Here is a 14,014-nt window from a genome sequence, read left to right as displayed (position 1 = left end):
AATCGTCATGACGTGTATATATGTATATATGCCCTTAAAATAACCAGCGATTTACGAGCATGCCATTGGTAAGCCTTTTATCCGATTGGATGGATTATTCTCTCTGGATTTGGACCCAGCGCTGTCTAAGCCCGTGGGTTTATCAGAACCTCTGTTTCCATAATTTGAATTGATGATTTTTTTAATAAAAATTAGTTCTCTATTTTTAGTCAAGTTCGGCATCTTTAAAATAATTCAACGTTTTATTTTTTTTTATTACATCATTTTTTTATTTTTTTGTATATTTTTTCGTAAAAAAATAAAAAATATACTTATTTAGTTTATTCCAAACAATCCTTTATTTATAAAAAACAATTAAATTAACACATTTGTTATATCGTGTTTGTTTCATTTCTTTTTTCAATACAAACGTGATAAAATAAGGATGTTATCATTTTTAGAACAACTTAACCTTTTTTTTTATAAATGATATATACGAAAAGTCATAAAAAAAATGAATCATTCAAATTATTAAAAATACGTGAGAAGAGATCTAAGCCTTCATGGAGATTATTTTTTGACTTTTTAACTATTTTAATTGGGGTTAAAAAATCTCATTTAAGATAGACTTTTTAAATTTTTTAATTTTTATAAGAAAAAAATAAAATTATTATGATTTAAATATAACATTTTATATTATTAAAATAAAAAAATTATTTTATATTTTTTTGACTAAAATAACACAACTCAACCCAAACATTTATGTCAAACATACCCTAAATATGTGGAAAAGAACAGCCATCCTATCAAATCATAAGTTTATGATACATTCATGGAAAAAAATAGTTTTATCCAACCTAGGTATTTTATAAAACTCCCAAGGTATATCATTTATAAAAAAATATAATTTGATTCAATAATTATAATATTTTTATTTTATTATATTTATTTTTAAAAAATAAACGACAGATACACTTTTCAAAATTAGCCATCCATTTTTTAGAAACAAGCATAATAAAATAAAAATATTACGATTATTGGTGTAAAATCTTGTATTTTTTAGGTGTTAAATATTTTAATGAGTAGTATTAGTGTTTTCAGACAGTAGTTAGGTGGTGAAATTTTTGGATAAAAACCTAATTTATTTATTTGTATTTATTTCATTTCTTTTATATTTACGACATTGTTATTCATCTCTTTTTGAAAATATGGTAAATTATACTGACATCTCCTGAGATTTATATTTAATACAGATCCAACTCTTACATTTGAAAAATTACATTCCCTCCCTGAGATTTGTAATCTCATTACAAATTATCCCACAGATTGCTGATGTCATTCCCTAAATTTTTCCTACTAAATTTTTTTAAATAACCATCTTGTCATTTTTCCTACCATTTCTTCTTTTTTTTCTTCATAACAATATTTTACAACTTTCCATCATTAAATTCTACGTGAACATATTCTTATAGAGTAATGATATACAAACATAAATTTTATATAAATTTTTCTAATACAATGATATAGTTTAATGATGACTTTTACTTTAAAACAAAATATCCATAAATATGATTTATATTTATAACAATTTTCTTATAATATTTTTTGTATAAATTTTTATATAACAGTATAATTTTTATTTTTATTTCCACAATTATATCTAGATTATATCAAGTTAATCTAGATATATTTAAAATATAAAATTTGTACAAAAAAATAAAAAAAATCCCATTGAATACAAGAAAATAAGATAATATATTGAATTTTTGAATTTTTATATTTTTTTGTATTTGGTGAATTTTAAAAAAAAAATTACAAAATATTATACTTCTTAAGTATATGTAACAATCCAGATTTTTTATTTTTCTGTAGAATTTATACTAATATTATTTAATCTCAGTTCGGAAAATATATAATTTATTATATATTATTATGTGTAATTTTGTGAAATAATATAATTAGTATAAGTTTAGGGGTCAAAATATAAATAATAATAATAGTAATAATAATAATAATAATAATGGGTACGGTAGTAAAGTAAATAATTAATTTTTTGTTAGTATATGATAAAGTGTGGTTTAATTAGAAATTAATTTATTTATATAATTATATTAAAATATTAGATCAAAACGTAATTATCTTAAATATATATTACGATAAGTATAAATCTTAGTGAGTTAACAAGTGAATCTTGAAGTTGCCACGTGTTGACCGGCTGTGGCTTCCTCCTAAATAGGGAGGAGGTGATCAACCTGCGTGAAAGAAAGAAAAAAGAAAAGAAAGGAAGAAGGAAAAAATGGTTGAAGTTAAAAGGGTCTGGAAAGTAGAAAAAAATGGTGAGATATTAAAGTTAAAGTTTGAGTTATCAAAATATATTTTATGTATATTTTGATTTATCAAAATTTATTTCACATAAGTTATGTTTTATTAGTATATTAATAAAAATTATGTTTTATAATAGTTTCAGTTACGTGGTGTTATTTCTGAACCCTATTTACTTAAGAGGAAACTCATGGATATATTTGTTTATATTTTAAAGGATATTTGACTATGACCTTATAAACAATTATGTTTTGTAAGTACCGCCACGGGAGTCCCACGCCTTGGGGGACTTAAATAACTATTGGTCTCTGTTTGGTTACTTTGTGGCCCTCTGATCAATTGACCCGTGTTCTGTGCCGAGCTAAGTGCTACACTATTGTGGGAGCCACCTCTAGAATCCGTACGAGCCACCTCCTGAATTCATACCTCTGTTCTGTGCGGACTAACGTGTTGTACGGAGCTAAGTACTACACTATCGTGGGAGCCACCTCTAGAATCCGTACGAGTCACCTCTTGAATCTGTACCTCTGTTCTGACAGTCACTTCAGTGACCTCTGTTCTGTTCTGTTCTTGTTCTGTACCTTGGGTATGGTCATTTACTTACATAATTTATGTATTTCAGTTTCTGACACTTAAATGATCTGTTTACCAAATTACCGTGGTTATAGTTATTTATTTACATAATCTCAGTTTCTGCTACTTAAAGGATTATTTGTTCCGACTAAGCTATCTTAAATGTTTTGGTCTAACTAACTATCCATGGTTATTTCGTGTCCCTTATATTCTTGGTATAATATTTCTCACTCTGCCATGTGCTTATAGTTGTTTACCAATTTTTAGGAAGCAGTGCAATTCATAAATAACTTTTGGAAAGTCTTAGATGCGGGGCTGCGGAATAGACACACACAGTAATTTTATGATATTTTTCTATGTAAATATCGACATTTTTGGTCAATACAATTTTGTAATAAAAATAGAAGCTCCAGTAATTATTTTGGTATCCTCATTTAAATATTTCTTCCGCTTGCGTTTATTAATTGTTTAAGAATTGGCCGGAGGTAACCCCACTTACTGGCCATCACGATACTTAACTCTTGGGTACGGGGAGCGGGTCATGACAGTATATATAGATTAGGTGTATCCAAAAAAAAAAAAAAAAAAATTTGTTTCGAATATTAAAAAAATTTAGTAAAAATAAAAAAATACGAAAAATATGTTAAAAAACAAAAAAAAAAATGGTGTTAATTAAATCAAAGAAAATAATTGTTATTTCCCTTGAAATTATACAAATAAAATATCTGCATTATTTTATATGTATAAATACTAAAGGATAAATATGTCATTTTAATTAGAGAGTAAGTATTATTTTTTAAATATAAAAATATATATATATTAAACAAAAACCTCAAAAAAATTTAGGCCTCGTTTGGGGTGTTTCAAAAAATCCAAAAAATCAAAAAGTTACAAAAAAAATAAAAAAAAAGGTATCACTATTCACAAATTAAAAATATGCAAAAATTAATATACATAATATTTTAATCAAAAAAAATTTACACAGTTTTTGGGACTGACTTGACCCCTTTAGTACCGTTATAGGGAAAAAAAATTACATATATAAAATCACTAAGTTGGATGGTAATGTTGGGCAAGTGGGGGCCTACCACAGATCCCGTTTTGATAATCCGAACCGTTAATATATAGAACTCGTCTAGAACTATATGCTTATAAAAAATAACGTTGATCAGATATCGCTAATTGCATGATCAAATCAGTTTTGTATAAAAATTGATGGTATTATAGGTAACAGTGGACAAAAAACTAAATGATCAGATAGATATCGATATCCAATCAACGTGATTTTTTACAAACATATAGTACTCGACAAGTTCTACACATTAACAGTTCCGATTAGCAAAACGGGACCTGTGGTGGGCCCCCACGGGCCAAACAATACCGTTCAATTCAAGCCCGAAAAGTAGGCAATCATTTTTCATCTCCTAATCACCCACTACCCTGCCCAACCCGTACGCCTACTCCACTAACTTTTCCTACCCACTTATTTATACAAATACAAATTTTTTCATAAAAAGTCAAAAGAATAACCCAAGCATCCATATTTTTTTCTTAATTTTTTAATCTAAAAATATAAAAAGTGTACTTATTTAAACCACTCCAAATAATCCCTAGTATGATTTACCCTTAAAAATAAATTTATTCCCATTTCCCATCCTTTCCCATCCTTCTTTCGGTGAAAATAAAAATAAATAAATAAAAAGAAACAAACAAACTAGCGTGGCCGACCACCTGCTACCAACCCTTTTTCTTTTTCTTTTTTTTTTTATTTCTTTTTTTTCCTCTCCCAGACAAACCCATGCCATGCCCCATTTCTTTTATTTCCTTTCTTTTCCCTATCTTTTTTACGCCTTTTCCATTTCCTTTTTATTTTTTTTTAATATTCTTTCACCTTTCCTACTTCGTATAATTGAGCCTAACTCTTCTTCGCTTCCCCCAGCTTCTGCTTCTTTTCATATCCCTCGATTTCATCTCTCTCATATCCTCTCCTTCTCCGTTTCATCTCTGTCATTGTGATATAAATTTTAAATTTAGTTAGGGAGTGTTTAAAGTAAGAGTTACCATTTTTATTAAAGAAGAGAGTTTTAGATCTTGTCAAATCTTACATACTCTCTATTATCTTATAATTTAGATCCGCCACCTTTGAAGATTTATGGAGCAATTTTAGAGGATTAAAGTGTTAGTAACGGAATAGATTATTTTGAGGTAATTCGAGTGATATACAATATGTTTATTTTAAATCTATTTGCAAAAAGTTAACTTTTAATTACCTTCAATTTGTAATCTTCTTGATCACTCTGGTTATTTGATAAATTCTGTAAAATTATTCTGTATTGATACGTTTGATTATTTTGGTCATTTGATAAAATTCTTTGCAGATATTATAACAGTGTTAATTTGTCTGACTAAATGACATGAAAATGCTTTATACATGGATCGAAGGGTGCCAATAAGCTTGCAGCAATATGCCCAGTTAAGCAGTTGTTCTTGGGTGCAGTGGATGAGACCAGTCTAATCATGTACTAAGTAGGACCGATATTTGGTCCTAGGCAAATTATCATATGTTAAGTGGATTTGTTAGTGCAATTTTGATAAATTCCTTGGTAATATTGAACCGTTGTGCAAAGTTATAAATTGTTAGATTTCTGTTAATTTGTTCTCTGTCATTATTCTTGTCGTATTGTATACTTCCTGAATTAATTTATTTTTAGGTGTGAAGCAAATTAATAGCAATTGGAGTTGAAGTACCAAAGAAATTATTTGAGTTGAGATTTTGAGACCCACCGCTATATGTTAATTTTAGAGACAATTATATAAATTATATTTTAAGAACATTTGTGTAATTATTCTTTTGAGAAAATTTGTATCTTTGAGGTTTATTTAGTTTTCTAATGGTCTCAAAAGTTGGGGCCTTATAATTGGATTGACATAATTTTTTCATTGATGAAATAATTGAGATTCTTGCAAATAAATGATTCAAATCATTAAAATGAGATTCATGATGGATCTCATAAGCCTCTCAAATTCTCTTATGTTGAAATGTTAATACGAGAAAAATTCAATCCTAACTTTTTTTCACCTTATAAAAAAAGTTAAAAAAATACTAAAAAATCATTTCTCAAACCACACTTTAATTTAATTATAACTGTAAATAATTTTATTTCCCCAAACAAAAATTACAATTACAATTTAAAGTAAATAACACACTACCCCCACCTTCACATTAGCCTCACCCAATCTTTCCTTACTCTTGCAACCCTCTCCCCAATACCCTCTTGTCACCATCTCACCACCTTAAATTCCTAAATTTATGAAAAAGGAAAAATAAAGAAGGTTAACAAAATGGGGAGCGGAAGACAGAGAAAGTCAATATGGGTGGAAAATAGGGACGGTCACGGGGCGGATTTGTTATTCTTTATCTCTGTTTTCATCGACAAACTCCATCCTACTTCCGTCCCATCTCTACTATGGGTGAAATTTTTTAATCCCAACCTTACCCGTGCATCCGCAGATACTCGATATCCACGAATATCCAACACATTTTAACTAGTCAAAATAATTAAGAACTATTTAAATTTTTAGCACACTAAGGTCTCGTTTGGCAAGTGACTTTTTTAGTCAAAAAGTCACTAAAAAAATCAAAAAGTCAATAAGGCCTAGTTTGGGAAGACTAAGGCCAAGTTTGGGAAGACTAAAAAAGTGCACTTTTTGTCTTTTTGGACTAAAAAATTGAGGTTGAAAATATGGATGTTTGGGTTAACTTTTTGACTTTTTATTGAAAAATGTGTAATAAAAAATTGTAAAAATTGATTTGTAGAGAAAAATTTGAATTGGGAGTTGTGCAGCCGTAATTGTTGACTTTTGGTGAATAGTGTTAACTTTTTAGCTTTTTGAGTAACTTTTTGGCTTTTTGGCTTATTTGGGACTTCCCAAACTTAGCCTAAATAAGTGCATTTTTTGACTTTTTATGAAATATGGGTTGGGTTTGGGTTGGGTTTGAAGTGATGTGTTAGAGAGGTGATGTGACTTAAATAAGATGATGTGACTTAAATAGGATAGTGACTTTTTGACTTTTTATCTTTTTTCAATCATGCCAAACTTGGCCTAACTCATACCAAAAAGTCAAAGGTTTTCTTTTCTCTCTACTTTTTGCACATCTTTTCGTAAAAAGTCAAAAAATCATCCCAAACATACTAGCTTTTTTTAACTCATATTTTGGCAAAATAGCTAAAAAGTTACTAAATTAGCCTGTTCTCAAACGAGGCCTAAATAATTTTTTTTTTTATTTTCATATATATAAATAGTGAGACTTTTAAGATTATTATTTATTTATATTTAAACAAAACTATAAGTAGTGTTTGGTAAAGTTTTAAAATTATGATTTGAGAATAGAGTTGTATTTTGAGTTTGTGAGTATTGAAATTATGATTGAAAAGAGAAAATTTGTTTGGTTATGAGTTTTAAAAAGAGTTTTAAATTTTTGATGTGACATATGAAATGAGAAAAATTGTTTGGTTGTGAATTTTGAAAAGAGATTTCAAAACTTAATTGAAAAACTTATAACTCATAATCAAACATACAACTCAAAATTCTATTAAAATTATATTCAAAACTCATAAGTCCATAACTAATCTCTTTTTAAAATTCAATTCAAAAAAATAATTTGTCATTTTTGTCTAAAAAAATAATTTCTATATTTAAAAAAGATCAAAAACAAATATAAATTTTTTTTTTTCAAATAACAGGTGGCGATTGGTAATTGCAAGTAAAAAAATAAAAAAGTACTGTTCCGGTAACCAAGCAGACGACCAGGTAGACCAAAAATTCAAAAATTATCTGGTTTACCATACATGTTTTCAAAATATGTTTTAAAATTGGTTTGGAATCATAATTTAAAAACTTAAACCAAACACAGAATTAGAATGTATGGGTAGAATTAGTTTTAGAAAGTTAAATCAAACACAGCCATAGGCTTTTAATATTATTTTCTTATATCTAATTTTATTATATATATATATATATGCATATATTATTTATATATTATTAATTATGTCGAATCGCGTTTGGAGCGGGAGAAGCAATGCCCGCCCTCGTCCACCCCTGTTGCGGGTGACCAAAATATAATTCACTCCCACCCCACATAAGTGTCGGGGCAAGTAAAATCTGTCCCATTCAAAAGGGTATGGACGAGATCTGTGGATCGGATTAAAATGATCATTCCTACAAAGAAATGGGTACAGCTAAGAAAGGGTAATAGGAGGAAAGGTGTCAGCAATAGGTTAGAGTTATGGCAGCAATTGGTTATGGTTAGGGTTAGTATTAAGAGTATAAGAGTTATGGCAGCAATTGGTTATTGTTAGGGTTAGTATTAAGAGTATAAGGTTGACAATTGGAATATTATGGAAATTAAGTGGTGCGAATTGAGATTAAAAAAAAAATCAAAATTGTGTGCTTGTACTGGTGTGAATTGATAGGAATGTAAATAGAAAGTTATGTGTGCTTTGGGAGCCTCTAAATGACACACCTCCCCCTCAAAAAAAAAAAAAAAAAAAACTTTTGGTCAACCTATTCCTAAATTGAAATCTTGTTGATTTTAACATCTCAATTAATTTTCACATAACCCCTACCTACCTAATAACCATCAGAGCACTCATTCAGCCTGATAATCCACCTCCACCATCATCTCCCATTTACCCTCTGCCACTAACCACCACATTTATTCCCTTTCATTCCCTAACGACCCCACTCATCCCTCTCTAAAACCCAAACCACACTAGTTACTATCGCTAACAAGTAAAAAGAGATAAAAGATAGCGTTACGCAGAAAAAATGGTTGGAAAGAAGAAGAGACGATAGTGGTTTGGAGATCTAGAGTTCTGTGGAAGGATGTAGCAATAGTTTGCAGAATAAAAATAATATAAAGTGGATGCAACATGAAGGTGAGTGGGTTGGGAAAGTCTTATGAGTGGAAAGGAAGAGGCTATGGATAAAGGAAAGGGTGAGTGAGAAAATGTGTTAAAGAGGAGGAAAATAGAAATGGGGGTTGCAGGTGGTGGTCAAGGAAATAATAAAGGTTGGGGGTGTATAGGGTAGATGGGAGGGTGGGTGGGATGGGTAATGATGGTGGTGGCAAGCTCTAGGAGGTTAGAGTATGGAGTATGGAATTGGAAAGTGTACGGGCAAGAAATAATGTTCTCGTATAATCCTGTTGATCAAGTCTGCGCTCCTCCAAACATCGTCGCTTTACTCCCTGAAAACACAAACGTGAGCTAGCCGGCGGGTGTGTGCCGGATATCTCTCCGATGCCTAAGTCAGCAAAATAGATAAAATAGACCAAAGCTTTGTGTATTCGAGAACCAAAGTTGTGTTACCTCTACATAGGTTATGTTGTGAGCTTTTATAGTTTTTGCCTTGCACAATCCTAGTAGGACTCTTATTCCTCCACGTAGAATCCTCCTAGGAATCACACTCCTGAAAGATAATGTTTATCCTTCAACACCCCCTTCACTGCTTAAACCAATTGAGATGGTTTTGCTTCGGTTTGATGAAAGTATGACCGAGCTAACACTAGCACTTTGTCATACTTAATCCAGCACCTTCTCATGCAACTCATAGCTCGGCTCTTGTTCACTTGTACCTCGGTTTTGTCAGTTGAGACCTAGCTAACTATAGCAAGCTTTGACCGCGCTAACCAGAGCAAGGTCCATCATAAGAAGCCATAATACCTCGGCTCCGAATACCATGACCGAGCTAATTATCACCACTCCAACTGTGGTGACTCTAATCATACTTGGACCGAGCTAAAACTAAGGTCCACCTGCTAAGCCCTTTTTAACACAGCCCATAGAACGGTCTATTACTATGCCTGGGCTTAGCTCGGCCCTAATGCTCATAAAAACTCCCTCTCAATTGCCCCTTAATTCCATCTGCGTAGCATGATTGAGATTATTTGTTACCAGCCGAGCTAAAACTTCAGATCTTCAACCGAGCTAAATTGTTGCCGGGCTACCAATTTGTCCGGTCAAAAAACGTCTTTTCAGTCACGCTGTACATCTGAATCGCTTGCTATTTCATAGACACGTGGCTGGCCCCTACTGGTTGAGTACAGCTGTCAACGTCGCCCTCGTACTCCGAAATTTTTGAACAGTCCTGCCTTTTCTTTGCCTTATACGAAAACCCTACATTTTAAACCAACCACTTTTACTATTCACCTTCTCTCTCTTGTCCGTTTGAGCCTCCATCTTTGTAACCATAGCACTTGCAGAGCCTGCGTCCTCACCACCATCTTCGCGGTTTTTGATCTATATCCTTTCGTCTTCAAACCGTAAGTAGCTTAATCCTCTTTTTCTTTCTATTTGTACATTCTAGCAACATGTAACATTGTTTATGTGTGTTTTTTCACAACACTCTCAAATGGTTTTCACAATAATGAGCAAGAGCCTTTTGAATTGGATTTGCAAACAAACTGATATGGGACATATTTGGATCCAAAATCATACCACGACCGTGATAGGAACTGGTCTGCCATAGGCGCGTTTTAGACCGAATTAGAAGCCTTACCCATCGACCGAGCTTAAACTTGGAACCACCCTTTACACTACGTCCGAACTATAAAGCTTAACCAATGACCGAGCAAAAAACTAGGAGCCTCCTCAGGTTTTACAACCGAACTAAGAACTTGTTTGTAGTTAGGTGTGCACTCAGCCAAACAAATAACTCCTCTAATAACCGAACTAAAACTTCATGCCACACTTGAAGTTTCAGTCCGTCTAAGAACCTTTTGCTTCCTTTGGCCAAGCTAAAGTCCTTCGCTCCAACCGAACTATGAACGGATAGTCTCCCACGTAACCGAGCTAGGCTTACATTTATTTTTGCCCTTATACTTAGCACGGTCCAACGATCTAGGCTTAACACTTTTCCTTTTCACTTTGCAGACTGACTTAGGTTGGCCAGGCACTCCTTTGAACGCTTAACCGAGATACTCAACATTATCTCAACACCGAGCTAATTTATACATAATTTAAGTCCATATGGGCAAATATAGATTCCTAGTAAACTCACCAGGGGCTATTGCCGAATTCCGCAAGGACTACAACATCCCTGATGACGTCCACCTTTCACTAGCCAAGCTGGACACAACTCCATGGGAAAAATAGGGCTTCGTTCCCTTTACTGTCCTTTCCATTGTGGAAGCCGGACTCCGATTCCCTATCCAACCACTCCTCTATGAATTCCTTAGGCAGACTAGAATATGCCTAACCCAACTCAGCACCAATTCTTACAGAATAATAAATGGTATCGCCGAGCTAAATCGCCGGCTTGGCCTCAACCTTGGTTTAGCCTAGCTATTTCACCAATACTGCCTTGGCCAGAACGAAGACGGCTGGGTATACTACTTAAGAATAAGACGCCGCCGAGAGAAAATAATAAAAAACACTCCAGATAAAGATGTAAATGACGACGAATTTTTCTAGGTTTCTGGTAACTTCGAGGACCAGGAAGCCCAAATACCAGGAGACCGGATTAACTAGAATAAAGGAGTAGCCAGTATAATTACCTCGGCTCAGATTTGTGCTTTCTTTACTCCGTTGGTCACATTTCGAACCATACTAACCGTTGTCTTTTTCTTTTATGCAGACTTGAATTATCTAAAGTCGCAGTATAGTTACCCCAATCTAGACGCACTCCGCGCCGCGCTTCGATATCGCGAACAAGGTTGGGCCCAGTTACTCAATTTCTAACCGATATACAGATATAGCAGTAGGAGAAACACCAGGGTGACAGATTTCCACCTAGAACCCTCACTAGAACCAGACCCAACACTTCCACAAATTAATTTGATCCCACTAACAGAAGAGCAAGAAATGGCTAAGAAGAGAGCTGTTAGAGCACTTATCACCGAAACAAATGCACCAGCCGTTGGGGACCAAACCACGGTATAACAAGCTGGCCAAACAAAAGAGGCTGTGGCGGCCCTCCTAACAGCCCGGGCCTCGTCATCCTAGCCAAGCAAGCGTGCTCGTACTTCCACAACCGAGCCGTAACACCTTGTTGACGAAGATGAAACCGTGCTCCTAAAAATCACTTCGCCAAGCCTAGAGCCCACACAATCTAACTGGGCTAGCTCTTCAAAATGGGCACCAAAACTGACGTACAAGAACCGAGCCATAGCTAATACTGACTCAGTGGTGGCAGATAAAGACCACTCACTTGCCTTTAATCTTGCAAAAGGTGTGTGTCTGCCACCTGATATGGAACATCACGACCATCTTACCGAGCTCAAAGCCATCCACTCGGCCACCAAATCGATGGTGCTGGTAAGTGCTTTTTTCTGTTTACTTTCTAATTTTATGCATCCGTTTGTTCGATTTTACTCAAAATTTCTTACCTCCCTTTTGCAGGATATGCAGAAAAACTGCATTGCTCATAAGCGTGTGTTGGAGCTGCGCAAAACAGCGCGGCTTGCCGTGGCCGATGCCGACGCAAAGACGGCCGAACTAAAGGAAGGTCAACAGTAAACCACCGAGCTGCTTTTTTGACAATGCCCGACTTACCGAGCTAGTTAACACGGCGGAAGCCAATAAGCAGCAAGCTCTAGCCGCACTAAAAAACCGCTATTTGCACGAGCTGGTCAAGCTAAAGAAAAAGAAAGACGCTGAGATTGCCGAGCTAAAGAAGAGTGCTGAAGATGCGAAAGACCGGGGCTATAAGTAGGGGGAAGCCACCTACATTCTACAGTGTGAGGCTGCCAATGATATATTTTCCAAATGTGAGTGGAAGGCAGCCGTGGCGAAGCTCGGTCATGGCCAGGTGTAACGCCCCGACTTCTAGGTTGTTAATAAATCAAATCAACCTCAAATTTATAATTACAGATAACTCATAATCCCAAATATACAAATCATCTCCACAAATAATTAACTCAAATATCTCCAAAACATAAATTATACAAATCTCCAAAAATAATATATAGTTGTGGACTAAAAGAATCTCCAACTCAAACAATTTCTTTAGATGCTTCAACTCCAACCGCCACTAAATTTGCTCCACGCCTGAAAAATAAATTAATTCGGGAAGTATACAATACAACAGGAATAACAAGGCTCAAACAGAAAATAAATTAACAGAGATCCAGCAATTACACAACAAATTGGATTCGACAATCAAACAATGTACCAAATTACACAAACAAGTCAACTCGACATATGATAATTTATCCAGAACCAAATACCCGGTCCTACTCGGTACACGACCAATGACCAGCCTCACCCACCTCACCCAAGCACAAACACTTATCTGGGCTATTGGTCCAAGCTATTGGCAAGGTCTAGTCGATCCATGTACGGAGCATTTCCATGTCATTTAGCCAGACAAATCAACATTAACTACACAGAACAACTTCATAGAATTTATCAAATGACTAGAGTACTCAAACGTGTCAACAGACAATGATTCACAGGATTTATCAAATCATCACAATAATCAAGAGGATTACAAATTGAAAGTAATTAACATCAACTCTTTGTAAAGAGATCTAGAGGAAGCATATTGTATACCACCCAAATTATCTCAAATCAATCTCCTCCGTCTCCAACACTCGAATCTCGATTTTTCTCCATGAATCTCCAAATTCTAAGCCATAAGGTATGTAAGGTTTCACAAAATCTACAACTCTTCTCCTTTATGAAAATGTTTACTCTCACTTTAAACATTCTTAATCTATACTCTAAATCTATATAACAAATGGAGAGAGATATAGGAAGAATCATAGAAAGAAGTTGAGAGGTGAGCTCAATTTATAGGCAGACTTGGTGTAACATGGCATAAAAGCCCTCTAGTTGGAATTGAAAGGATAAGGTAGAATTTACTTGCCATTAAAGCCCACTAGTTGGAATTAAAAGGATCACTAGTTGGAAAATGAATGGACACTAGTTGGAAAATGAATGGACACTAGCTGGAATTAAAAGGACAAGTTAGAATTTACTTGTCATTAAAGTCCACTAGTTGGAATTGAATGGACCATTATTTGTAACGACCCGAAAGTCGAGGCGTTACACCAGGAGACCGAGGTTTTTCAGAACCCTCCTCCCCACTTTATCCCGAGCTACATGGCGGAGTATGCCAATACAATTCAGCAAAAATT

At 33.9% G+C, this 14,014-nt stretch overlaps 1 long non-coding RNA gene across 1 annotated transcript; it reads left to right on the top strand.

Annotated features, from left to right (window-relative positions):
• Window positions 1-4,693: 4,693 nt before the first annotated feature.
• LOC114265962 (uncharacterized) lies at window positions 4,694-5,526 on the top strand. Its single transcript, XR_003630515.2, has 2 exons — window positions 4,694-5,079; window positions 5,253-5,526. It is a non-coding gene; the product is annotated as an uncharacterized LOC114265962 (long non-coding RNA).
• The last annotated feature ends 8,488 nt before the right edge of the window (window positions 5,527-14,014 follow it).

Source organism: Camellia sinensis, chromosome 4 (genome assembly GCF_055761805.1).
Source record: "Camellia sinensis isolate YWXY chromosome 4, ASM5576180v1, whole genome shotgun sequence".
Lineage (NCBI taxonomy): Eukaryota > Viridiplantae > Streptophyta > Magnoliopsida > Ericales > Theaceae > Camellia > Camellia sinensis.
This window is presented reverse-complemented; position numbering and strand designations above follow the sequence as displayed.